At 44.3% G+C, this 12,982-nt stretch overlaps 1 protein-coding gene across 5 annotated transcripts in view; it reads left to right on the top strand.

The window, feature by feature from the left end:
* The first annotated feature begins 1,859 nt into the window (after window positions 1-1,859).
* OGDH (oxoglutarate dehydrogenase) overlaps window positions 1,860-12,982 on the top strand; it is a 90,504-nt gene continuing 79,381 nt past the window's right edge. For 4 of the 5 annotated variants that reach the window (XM_032244336.1, XM_032244333.1, XM_032244337.1 and 1 more), the window contains exon 1: window positions 1,860-1,968. The gene's annotated coding sequence lies outside the window, so the exon portion shown is untranslated. Of the gene's footprint in view, window positions 1,969-11,982; window positions 12,166-12,982 lie in introns of those variants that run through there. The other variant, XM_032244334.1, reaches the window with a different exon arrangement.

The raw sequence follows: 12,982 nt of genomic DNA, 5'->3' as shown, positions 1-12,982 counted from the left end.
TGGGATTACAGGTGTGAGCCACTGCAGCCAACTGCAAATTTTTAATACATACATTTTCACCATAATTTATTTTTTAAAAAGGAAAAAAGAATACTGAAATTTGTTCCTTGATCTCTTCATCTTCTTCCAGTCTCTAAATCCTTGTTGCATACATTAGCCTAACTTTGTTCTCTAATAAGCACTTACACTTACACATTTAAAAAACAACGAAAAAAACACCTCTTTGCTTTTTCCCTTTCATAATTGCTCTAAGTCTATATCATACCCGCCTGTGGGTGGCATAGCCTTGGTCTGAATACTGGCCCAGATTGAGATATTTGTGTCCTCCATGGAACTATTGTGCTTGATGGATCGCTATCCCTTGCCACCCCAATATGTGCTGCTCTACCACATGACACAATCCTTGTTTTTAAGTAGTTATCTTCTTGGGAAAATATATTCAGGAGAACATTTCAAGACAGTCTGGAACATGTTTCCCTAATGTCAGTCATTTGGATGCCACCTTCCTATACATACAGTATCTATAACAGTTAACATTTTCTTTAAATAGAACCATTTATTAGAAAACCTTTTTTAATGTAAAGAAAATCAGTACTACTTGCCACAAACAACAAAGATAAAACTGTCCAAAATCATGACTACAAAGCAGTTTAAGGTCTAGCTTTATATAATATTACTGCCCACTGAAAGCTTTGAGCCTAAGGTCTGATCTCTCTCTGTCAAAAAGGGAAAGAAGAAAAAGTGAAGTTAAAAACATGATATGAAATGAGGTTTTCTCCTGGCTGTAATGAAGGGTGAAGAAGTGCAAAGGACTTTCTCAATATGTTATTGAATATAATTTGCCATATTTAATCAATTCTAAGGTAATTTTTTCCCAATTTCTTTTTTTCTTTTTTTTTGATACTGATTCTCACTTTGTCACCCAGGCTGGAATGCAGTGGCACGATCTCGTCTCACTGCAAACTCCGCCTCCCGGGTTCAAGCAATTCTCCTGCCTCAGCCTCCCGAGTAGCTGGGATTACAGGCGTCCGCCACTACGCCTGGCTTTTTAAAATTTTTGGTTGAGACAAGGTTTCGCCCTGTTGGCCAGGCTGTTCTCGAACTTCTGACCTCAAGTGATCTGCCCGCTTTGGCCTCCCAAAGTGCTGGGATTACGAGCGTGAGCCACCGCGCCCGGCCTTCCCCTAAATTCCCTTTAAAATAGAGACCATCGGCCGGGCGCGGTGGCTCACGCCTGTAATCCTAGCACTTTGGGAGGCCGAGGTGAGTGGATCACCTGAGGTCAGGAGTTCAAGACCAGCCTGGCCATCATGGTGAAACCCCGTCTTAAAAAAAAAAAAAGTAAAAATTAAAATAGGGAGCATCTAACAATTAACAGGTTGTGACAAGTTAATTAGCCGCCCTTTATTTTTGATAGGTGGCTCTGGAGTCAGAAGAACCCGGGCAAGACCCCAGCACTGCCTACTGTCATTTTTAGACTGGGTACAGGAACACCTATCTCACAGGTTGTTACACGATAGTGCCGGTGAAGCGCTTGTCACAAAGCCTGACCCAGGACAAGCTCAAAAACGGGAGATTCTGTAATCAAACTGCTTATTTTTGTACGCTGATAAGTTTCACATCAACCCAACTATCTCTTGATAGGTTCCTACTAGGTGCTAGAGATATCTTACTTTTCGAAATTACTTAAGATCGTAGAAGCCGCTGGAAGTCCACAGACTCAATCTTATCTCTAGTTGAGCAAGCCGCGGGGCTCCAGTCGCCCCTGGCTTCTGCAACTGCGTGGTCGGCGCCGTGACACCCGGCGCCGCTCTGTGACGTCACCAATCTGTCCACTGCGGGAGAGGAGGGCCTTCTTCTCCAGGGGAGGGCTACGTGTTGACGCCATACGCCAGGGCGGGGCCGAGAGTTTGGAGCCCCGGAGTGGGGTGTCGGCGCCTCATTCGGGTGGAGCTGAGCTGGAGACAGGTAACCATGCTCTGTCGCCGCGCCCTGCTCAATGCCGAGAGGCGCGGTGCTTGGCGGCCCGGGGTTGGAGATCGCGGCAAAGGCGAGGCCGCCGCGCCCTTGGTGCTGCGGGCGCGGGGGTGACAGGGGAGTGGAGCTGGATGGAGTGGGGCTGACGGAGGGTAGTGGGAGGGACGGAACCTGATGGACGGCCGTGGCAGCCAATGGCGCCGCGGGGCCCGCCCGGCGGGCGGAGATTGGCGGGTAGGGGCGCGCTCCGAGGTCGCGCGGGGCGCGGAGCGATGCGCCATTGGCGGTGGGCGAGCGGGGGGCGGGCGCGGCGGCGGATGTGAGGGAGAGGGCGGTGCGTCCGCAAGGGTGACCCCAAGGTCGCCGCGGGTGTCACGTGGGTAGGCCGCTCTTTGGCGGCGTCCTTCCCGACCGGGACACACTCTCCTTCCCGCCTGTGAGGACCGCGTCGCTTTGTCCGAAAGACAGGGTGGCCTGCTCAAGTCGCGTCGGAACGTCTAGCCACGGGGTGGCCCGGGGTGGGACTGCCTGTTTGGATTACGGCGCAGACCTTGGCGTGGCCCCCACTCCTGCTCCCCAAAGTTGGGCCGAGCAGATTGACCGAGATGGAGCTTATTTCCCGTAGGAACACCGTTTGCCCTCGCAAATGTATTAGATGTGAATATGAATTGTAATCTACTGAGATTTAATGGAAAACTTGCAGTGCCTTCGCCCCGACCAGGGTGCGTCCCACCTGCCGTCCCTTTGAACAGAGGACTCCGTGTTAGGGTTTCTTTTTGCCTTGTCTTGCAGTCCGTACTTTGAGGCTGATTTCCAGGTACACTGCTCTGAACAGCTGGTTTTAGAATGGATAGCATGGGATAAAGCTGTTTTTTGTAAGGCAGCACTAGTTGCGGCAGTCAAACCGTACTTTCCGTGTAGATCTGCCTAAAAGGAGAGTATATAATACTATTGTACTTTTGTAAATTAGCTGAAGACTAGATCTTGGAAGGTTGAATAAAGATCAGCATATGCTCATTTTTTGTTGTTCTGTTTGAGATGGAGTCTCCATCTGTCGCCAAGGCTGGAGTGCTGTGGGCCATCTCGGCTGACTGCAACCTCTGCCTTCCTGGATTCAAGTGATTCTCCTGCCTCAGCCTCTAGAGTAGCTGGGATTACAGGCACCACCACCACCCACCGCACCCACCCCGGCCAATTTTTGTATTTTTAGTAGAGACGGGGTTTAACCATGTTGACTGGGCTGTTCTCGAACTCGTGATCCGCCTGTCTCTGCCTCCCAAAGTGCTGGGATTACAGGCATGAGCCACCGAGCCGGGCCCCTCATTTATTTTTAAGTGCACTTTTCACATTTCAATTACTTTTTCCCTTTAAATAACAGCTTTATTGAGATATGATTCACATATTATACAATTCATCCATTTGACGTGTACAATTTCATCCAGTCATGATAGCTTACGTTTGTAATCCCAGCACTTTAGAAGGGTGTCGAAGGAGGATCCCTTGAGCTCAGGAGTTCGAGGAGACCAGCTTGAGCAACCAAAGTGAGACCCTGCGTCTACAAAAAAATAAAATTCTCTGAGTATGATGGCATATACCACATACACCTGTAGTCCCAACTACTCAGGAGGCTGAGGTGAGAGGGTGGCATGAGCCAGGGGAGGTCCAGGCTGCAGTGAGCCGCCACTATTGCACCTCTGCACTCCAGCCGGGGTGACACAGTGAGACACTGCCTCCAAAAAAAAAAAGGGCCAGGCGTGGTAGTTCACGCCTGTAATCCCAGCACTTTGGGAGGCTGAGGCAGGTGGATCACCTGAGGTTAGGAGTTTGAGACCAGCCTGGCCAACATGGTAGAAACCGGTACCAGCTACTTGGGAGGCTGAGGCAGGAGAATCGCTTGAACCCAGGAGACAGAAGTTGCAGTGAGCAGAGATCATGCCACTGCACTCCAGCCTGGGTGACAGAGCGAGACTCTGCCTCAAAAAAAAAAAAAAAAGGAAAGAAAAAAATACAGTATCATCTACTTTTTAGATTTTTAAGTAATTTTTATTTTGAGATCATTGTCCAAATTACCGAGAAATTCATTTGGTGAATTGTAAAATTTTAAGAAATTAAACATAAAATTTTATTCTATGCAGTCATAAATAGTACAGAGATCCTGTGTTCCATTACCCACTTGTCTAACATTGTGCAAAACTATAGTAAATATCACAACCAGATGTTGACATTAATAAAATTCAAGACACACAATATTTCCATTATCACAAGGATCGTTTCTGTTGCTTTTATAAGAAAAGCCACACCCACATTCCTCCCACCCCCAATCCCTGAACTCCTGGCAGCCGCTAATCTGTTCGCCATTTCCCTAATTTTGGCACGTCAAGAATGCCAAATAGAGGGAATCATGCCAAACAGAAGGAGCCTTTTGGCATTTTCCACTCAGCTTAATTCCCTGGAGAATCGTCCAGGTGGTTGTGTATATCAGTATTTGATTCCTTGGCCTGGTGTAGTGGCTCACACCTGTAATTCCAGTGCTATGGAAGGCTGAGGTGGGCAGATTGGTCGAGCCCAGGAGTTTGAGACCAGTCTGAGGAACACAGTGAGACATGATCTCTACCCCCCCCAAAAAAAAAATGTAGTTAGGTGCAGTGGTGAGTTGCTATAATCCCAGCTACTCAGGAAGCTGAGGTGGGAGGATCACTTGAGTCTGGGCTGTGGAGGCTGCAGTGAGCTGAGATCGTGCCACTGCGCTCCATCCTGAGTGATAGAGTAAGACCCGGTCTCAAAAAGAAAAAGTACTTCATTCCTTCTTGTTGAATCCAGGCTATGGATGTACCACATAGTTGGTTTATTCATCCATTGAAGGACATCTTTGCTGTTTTTATTCTTTGCTATTACAAATAAGGCTGCTACAAACGTTCATGTACAGGTTTTTATGTGAACATAAATTGACATTTCTCCAAGATAAATGCCCAGGAATACAATCACTAAGTCGTAGCACATGTTTAGTTATTAAACAAATAGCCAAACTGTTTTCTAGAGTGACTGTACTAATAGATGTGTAGTAGTGTCTCTTTGTGGTTGTAATTTGCATCTTTCTAATGGCTAATGATGTTGAACATCTTTTCAGGTTCTTATTTGCCATCTGTCTGTTCTCTTTTTTTCTTTTTTTTTTTTTTTTTTTTTTAGAGATGGGATCTTGCTATGTTGCCCAGGCTGGTCTGGAGCTCCTGGGATCAAATGATCCTCCTGTCTTGGCCTCCCAAAGTGCTAGGATTACAGGCATGAGCCACCATGCCCGGCCCCTATATTCTCTTGGGTGATATGTCTGTTTACGTCTTTTGTCTATTTTCTAAATTGTTCGGTTTTTGTTAACTGTTGAGTTTTGAGAATTCCCAATGTATTCTAGATACCAGTGATTTGTTGGAGATATGTAGTTTGCAGATATTTTCTCCTAGAGGCAGAGTTTCCCACTGTCACCCAGGCTGGAGTGCAGTGGATCTTGGCTCACTGCAACCTTGTCTCCTGGCTTCAAGCAATTCTGCTCCAGCTTCCCTAGCAGCTGGGATTGCAGGCATGTGCCACCACACCCAGATATTTTTTGTATTCTTAGTAGAAATGGGGTTTCGACATGTTGACCAGGCTGGTCTCAAACTCCTGATATCAGGAGATCCGCCCACGTCTGCCTCCCAAAGTGCTAGGATTATAGGCATGAGCCACTTCGCCCCGCCCTTTTCATCTTCTTAACAAGTTTTTTGCAGCACCAAAGTTTATCATTTTGATGAGGTCTGGTTTACCAATTTTGTCTTTTATTAGATTGCTTTTGGTGTCAAGTCTAAGAACTCTTTGCCTAGCCTAAATTTCTGAAGATTTTATCCTATGTACTTTTCTACATTTTTTTTTTGAGACATGATCTTACTCTGTCACCCCAGGCTGGAATGCAGTGGCACGATCACAGCTAACCCCAGTCTTAGCCTCCTGGGCTCAGGTGATCCTCACATCTCAGCCTCCTGAGTAGCTAAGACTACAGGTGCCTGTACCCTGCCTGGCTAATTTTTGTATTTTTTGTAGAGACGGGTTTTGCCATGTTGCACAGAGTGGTTTCAAACTCCTGGGATCAAGCAGTCCTCCCACCTTGGCTTCCCAAAGTGTTAGGTGAGCCACTTCGCCCAGGAACTTCTCTAAAATTTTTAAGTTTTACATTTAAATCTATGATTTATTTGGAGTTAATTCCTATATGTGGTATGAAATTTGAGTGTTTTTTGGTTTTTGTGGGGATATCTAACCAACACCGTTCGGTTGAGAGGACTGTTTTTCATCCATTGAATTGCTTTTGCACTTTTGTCAAAAATCACTTGGCTGTACTTGTGTGACTCTGTTTCTGAGTTCTCTGTTACACTCCATTGATCTTTGTGTCTATCCCATCACCAATGCCCAGAGTTTTTATTATTGTAGCTCATAAGAAGCCTCAAAATCAGATAGGTTGATTTCTCCCACTTCTTTTTCAAAATTGTTTTAGCTAATCTAGTTCTTTTGCCTTGTTTTATTATATTTATTATGTGGGGACAGGGTCTTACTCTGTCACCCAGGCTAGAGTATCGTAGCATGATCACGGCTCACTGCAGCCTCTACCTCCCAGGCTCAAGCAATGCTCCCACCTCAGCCTCCTGAGTAGCTGGGACTGTAGGCACGTGCCACCATACCTGGCTATTTGTTTTGTCTTTTGAGATAGAGCCACACTCTGTCACCCAGGCTGGAATGCAGTGTTGTGATCTTGACTCATTGCAACCTCCACTTCCCAGATTCACATGATTTTCACGCCTCAGCCTCCTGAGTAACTGCAACTACAGATGCCCACCACCACACCTGGCTAATTTTTAAAATTTTTAATAGAGAGAGAGTTTCACCATGTTGGCCAGGCTGGTCTCGAACTCCTGACCTCAAGTGATCTGTCCGCATCAGCTTCCCAAAGTACTGAGATAACAGGGGTGAGCCACTGGGCCAGGCCACCTGGCCACATTTTTGTTTTTTGGTTTTGTTTGTTTGTTTTGAGACAGAGTTTCGCTCTTGTTGCTCAGGCTGGAGTGCAATGGCACAATCTCGGCTCAGCGCAACCTCCACCTCCCAGGCTCAAGCAATTTTCCTGCCTTAGCCTACCGAGTAGCTGGAATTACAGGCATGTGCCACCATGCCCAGCTAATTTTGTACTTTTAGTAGAAATGGGGTTTCTTCATGATGGTCAGGCTGGTGTTGAGCTCCTGACCTCAGGTGATCTGCCCACCTTGGCCTCCAAAAGTGCTGGGTGCGCCTGGCCCTGTCTATGTTTTTAAAAACTTTAATTTTGTAGAGATAGGGTCTTGCTATGTTCCCCAGGCTGGTCTCAAACTCCTAGGCACAAGTGATTTTTTTTCACTTCAGCCTCCCAAAGTGCTGGGATTATAGGCCTTTTTTCTTGTGCTGTATATAATGCACCGTTTCTCTCTCTGGCTGCCTTCAAGATTTTTTCTTTGTATTCAGTTTTATGAATTTGTTTATGATGTGTCTTGTGCATTTATTTGAGTTCATGCTGTATGGGGCTCTCTCAGCTGCTTTAATCTGTAAATTTATGCCTTTTGCCAAATTTGTGAGATTTGTAGCCATTATTTCTTTGAATGCTTTTCTAGCCCCTCCCTCTGCCTTCGCCTGGTACTCCAATGACATCAACATTAGATCTTTTGTTATAATCCCACATTTCCCTGAGGCCCTGTTCTATCTTCAAGTTCACTGATTTCCTCTGTCTTCCTTATTCTGCCATTTAATCCACGCTTTAAGTTTTTTTGTTTTGCTTAGTGCATTTTTCAGTTCTGAAATGTCTATTCTCTGTATCTTTGCTGAAACTTTTTTTTTTTTTCAGATGAAGTCTCACTCTGTCGCCCAGGCTAGAGTGCAATGGCGCAATCTCGGCTCACAGTAACCTCCCGGGTTTAAGCAATTCTCCTGCCTCAGCCTCCCAAGTAGCTGGGATTACAGGTGTGCATCACCATGCCCGGCTAATTTTTGTATTTTTATAGAGACGGTGCTTCACCATGTTGGCCAGGCTGGTCTTGAATTCCTGACCTCAAGTGAGCCTCCCCCGTCAGCCTCTCAAAGTGCTGGGATTACAGGTGTGAGTCACCACTCCTGGCCAAGATTGACCTGGTCCTTGATGTAAAGAGTGATCTTTGATTTGCAAGCTGGACATTCTGGGTGTTATGTTGTGAGACTCTTGATCTTGTTTAAATCTCTGAGCAATGCAAGCTTCCTCTGCTGGGGCAGGGAGGGGTTGCTGCCTCATTGTTGCTGGGTGGGGTGCCTGGAGGGGAGGGGCTCCTTGTTATTGCCATATGGGTGTAGGAGTTCCCCATTAGGCCTTGGTGATATCACCGTTCTTGGGAAGGGAGAGTTGCTGCTTCATTACTGCTGGATGGGATTAAAATCCAGACTCCCTACCTGGTCTCCACTGATTTATCAGTGAGTGAGTTGAGGAGGGGTCATTATTCACCACGTGGAGATGAAAGTCCCTGGTCTCTATTCTGATATCAACTGAGTGGGGTAAGGATGTTTCCTGTGGAGTTTGGCTGCAGTAGAGCAATTGTTGTTTAAAACTTTAAACGTTTTCCATCTTGCTGCTTTTTTCCTGGTCCTTTGGCTAGAGAGAACAGGTTTCTCTTTGTAGTTTTCTATTGGCATTTCTGGGTTGTAGGCTTCTGCAGTACCTGGTGTCTGAGACATATGAAGCAAAAAGAAAATCAAGAACTCAGTGCTTGGCCAGATGTGGGGGCTCATACTTATAATCCTAGCACTTTGAGAGTCCAAGACAGTCGGATCACTTGAGGTCAGTAGTTTGAGGCCAGCCTGGCCAACATGGCGAAACTATCTCTACAAAAATTAGCTGGGCGTAGTGATATGTGCCTGTAGTAGTCTCAGCTACCTGGGGGACTGAGATGGGAGAATCACTTGAGCCCGGGAGGCTGAGGCTGCAGTGAGCTTAAATCACGCCACTGCACTCCAGCCAGGGCAACAACACAGGGAGACCCTGACTGGACCCAAAAAAAACAGAGAATACAAAAAAAAAAAAAAAAAAGAAGAACTCAGTGCTCTTTCTTTGGGTCCTGTGGTTCCTAGCCAGTCTGCTTCCTTCTATCCACCTTTCAGAATCTTGTTTTGTCTTAAATGTAATGCCTCCTGTTTTTAGCTATGTTTATCAGGAAACAGATTTCTTATATATGCTTTAATGAAATGTTGAAAAATTACCCTGCTTTCCATGAAGATTTAATAATTTGCACTCTATCAATATCTTTTATTTTTATTTTTTTGAGACAGAGTCTTGCTCTGTCGTCCAGGCTGGAGTGCAGTGGCATAGTGTCCACTCACTACAATTTCTGCCTCCTGGGTTCAAGCGATTCTCCTGCCTCAGCCTACCAAGTAGATGGGATTATAGGCACGCACTACCACACCCGGCTAATTTTTTGTATTTTTAGTAGAGATAGGGTTTCACCATGTTGTCCAGGCTGGTCTCGAACTCCTGACCTCATGATCCTCCTGCCTTGGCCACCCAAAGTGCTGAGATCACAGACGTGAGCCACTGCGCTCAGCCTATCAATACCTTTTAAAAGTGACTATCTACACCCTCCCCAACCTGTTTATACCACTTCAGTCATGGGCACCTCTGGTGCTGTGAGGCCACATAACAGGGAAGGAACAGAATAGTCTTCAGACCTGCATACTGAAGTGTATTCAGAGATCTGACCAGGGAGGTGTCAGTCCCTACCAGTGGTGACAGCCCATGATTGATGAGCTAAATAGGCTTCTGCGCTAAACGATTCCGACAGCCTACTAATGTTTTGGAAGTTACCAGTTGACCGCCACTCCAAATTAGCTATGTTTAGGTTTAAATATCTTGGGAACTTGAACTTTTTATATCACTAGTTTGGCTTTTTTTTTCCTGGCTAGTTATAATTTTCTTTTTTTTTTTTTTTTTTAATTGGAGTCTCACTCTGTTGCCCAGGCAGGAGTGCACTGGCACAATCTTGGGTCACTACAGCCTCCACCTCCCCCAGTTCAAGCAGTTCTCCCACATCAGTCTCCCAAGTAGCTGGGACTACAGGTGCAGCTAATTTTTTGTGTGTTTTTAGTAGAGGTGGGGTTTCACCATGTTGGCCAGGCTGGTCTCAAACTCCTGATCTCAGGTGATCCACCCACCTCAGCCTCCCAAAGTGCTGGGATTACAGGCGTGAGCCACCATGCCTGGCCATTTCTTTAGTAATAGATACACCTTCAAGTTTTCAAAGTGCTTTCATATTTGTGTTATAATTACAAAAAGACATTATGAGGAAGTTAGGAGTAATTACTGTCTCCACTTTATGGCCCAGGAAAGCTCCCACAGTGACTTGGTGTCACGCAGGCCCTGTGCCTGCAGACTCCACACTTGTTTCCATCTAGCAATGAAAAGAAAAACTTTACAGTTTAAAAATAATCCTCACTACGTCGCTGTCCCTCAGCTTATGTATAATAGTGTGTCGGTGAAAGATATTAAATTCTTTGAGATTCTCAGCCAATAAGGGAGAACTGATATCTGTACTCTGTGTGTACATCAGTTTTTTGTATTACTACTAAAACAAAAATAATTGCAGGCATGAGATAACAGCCATTGGCCTGTAGCAAGCATTGTGTTCATGATTCATCAGAAGAATTAAGTCCGAAATTGAAAAAAAGAAAGTGGATGAGTTGTCCTTTAAAATGGTTGCCAGATAACACACATAGGGTGTAAGGATTAGGTAATGATGCATGGTTTTTTTTTTTCCCTCAGAGACTCTTCTGCTGCAAAACAGAAGACTGTTTTTGCTAGGTCTTGCCTTTTTAATTACCACTCTGCCTAGCCAACATTATATTGATAGGTGTCAGTAGTCGGTTTATTTCTCTCATTCTGTGTGCCCTGGGATAGGGTGCTTCCTGCCCATCTGGGGACATTGGAGACACAGACCTCAAAGGCTTCATATTTCAGACAGAATCCTGTTTTAAGTATATCATTTCCTAAGGGCAGGGCATTTAACACTTAAAAACAAATTTTCCTTCGGTTTTTAATTTTTTTCTCTTTACATCTTATTTTTCCCAAAAGTATGTGTTTATTCTTGCATCTTGAAAATGGATTACAACTTGTATCATTTTTGTTTACAGTGGTAAGTTCACTTAAATTTTTTCTTACACATTAAAAAAATAACTTCATTGAGATATAATTCAAATACCATACAGTTCACTCATTTAAATTGTAAGGTGAATGTTTTTCAGTATATTAAAGGGTTGTGACACCATCAGCACAATCTAGTTTTAGACCATTTCCAACCTCTCCTCCCAAAAAGAAAGCCCTGTGTCCATTGAGTCACTCCTCACCCTCCCCTCATTCCTCTGCCCCAGCCCCAGGCAACCACTAATCTACTTTCTCTCTGTATAGATTTGTCTATTCTGGAATGTGATATCATATAGGTTTTTGTCCATGATTTCTGGTTATAACTCCCATAGCTCTTGTTATTTCCTAAGTAACTAAAACAATAAGCGTATATTTTGTTAAAATATTTCTCCTTGGTTCCTGAAGTAGCTTCCAAACGTGAAAGATAGTCTTTCTTTATAAAGTTTGGGTGCTTTAGGCCCCAGAAGCAGGCCTATAGCACTTCTTTCACCTGCTGCTTCTCCCCAAGGGAGGCCCTAGAAACTAAAAATGTACTCTAGTTTCCCTCCACTGTTCTGTCTAGGGGCAGGCCATAAAGAAATTCTCTGACCTACCTTGTCTGATTGTAGGTCATTAGATGCCCACTTCAAGAGTCCTGCCTCACACCCGCAGGAAGGAATTCCTGCACAGAGAGGCCAAGAAGAATCTGAACAAACAGGCCTGGCTGGGTTTCCCCACTTGGTCTGTTGGTATTAGATTATACCCTTTTTGTCTGATCACATGTCTACATGGTTATCTATGCTTCAGTCATGCATATCCAATGAAGTCTCCATAAAAGGCCCAAGAGGATGGGGTATGGAGAGCTTCTGGATAGCTGAACATGTGGAGATTCCCAGAGGACGGCATGCCTGGGAAGAGTATGGAAGCTCCGTACCCCTTCCCACAGCTTGACCTATGCAGCTGTTAAGCCATATCCTATGTAATATTCTTTGGAAAAAACAGTAGATATAAGTAAGTGTTCCCCTGAGTTCTTAGAAATTTATTGAACCAAAGGAGGGGGTCGTGGGATCTCCAGTTTCTAGCTGGTTGGCCAGAAGCACAAGTATGACAACTTGTGATTGACATCGGAATAGGGGGCAGCTTTGTGGGATTGAGCCCTTGACCTGTGGTAACTAATGCTGTCTCCAGGTAGATAGCATCAGAATTGAATTACTTACTGGTAGGGAGAATTCCCCACACATTCAGTCACAGAAATCTTCTGTGTTGATTGTTATTTGAGAGCAGAGGAATAGACTCATAATATGTGGTCTTTTGCATCTGCTTTTTTTTACTGAGCACAATGTTTTCAAGGTTCCTCCAGGTTGGAACATGTATCAGCACTTTATAGTTTTCATTGCAGAATGCTATTATATTCTATAGATATACCACATTTTGCTTATCCATTTTTCAGGGATGGACATTTGAGTTGTTTGTACTGTTTGGCTTTTATCAATAATGCTGCTATCAGCATTTTTGTGTTTTTTTGTGTACAAGTTTTTTTGTAGACATATGTTTTCATTTCTCTTGATTATACATCTAGTAGTGGAATTGCTGAGTCATATGGTAACTTTATGTGTTTATTGGCTATTTGTATATATTCTTTGGAGACATGTCTGCTCAAATCCTTTGCCTGTTTTTTGATTGGGTTGTCTTTTTACTATTAGGTTATAAGAGTTCTGTATATATTCTGTATGTAAGTTCCTTATCAGATAATTACAAATATTTTCTCCTATTTATATTATTTCTTTTTTTTTTTTTTTTTTTTTTTTTTTTTTTTTTTTTTTT

This window comes from Sapajus apella, unplaced genomic scaffold (genome assembly GCF_009761245.1).
Source record: "Sapajus apella isolate SASKATOON/1434 unplaced genomic scaffold, GSC_monkey_1.0 scaffold54, whole genome shotgun sequence".
Lineage (NCBI taxonomy): Eukaryota > Metazoa > Chordata > Mammalia > Primates > Cebidae > Sapajus > Sapajus apella.
Note: the sequence above shows the minus strand (reverse complement) of the source record. Positions and strands in the feature narration are given on the sequence as shown.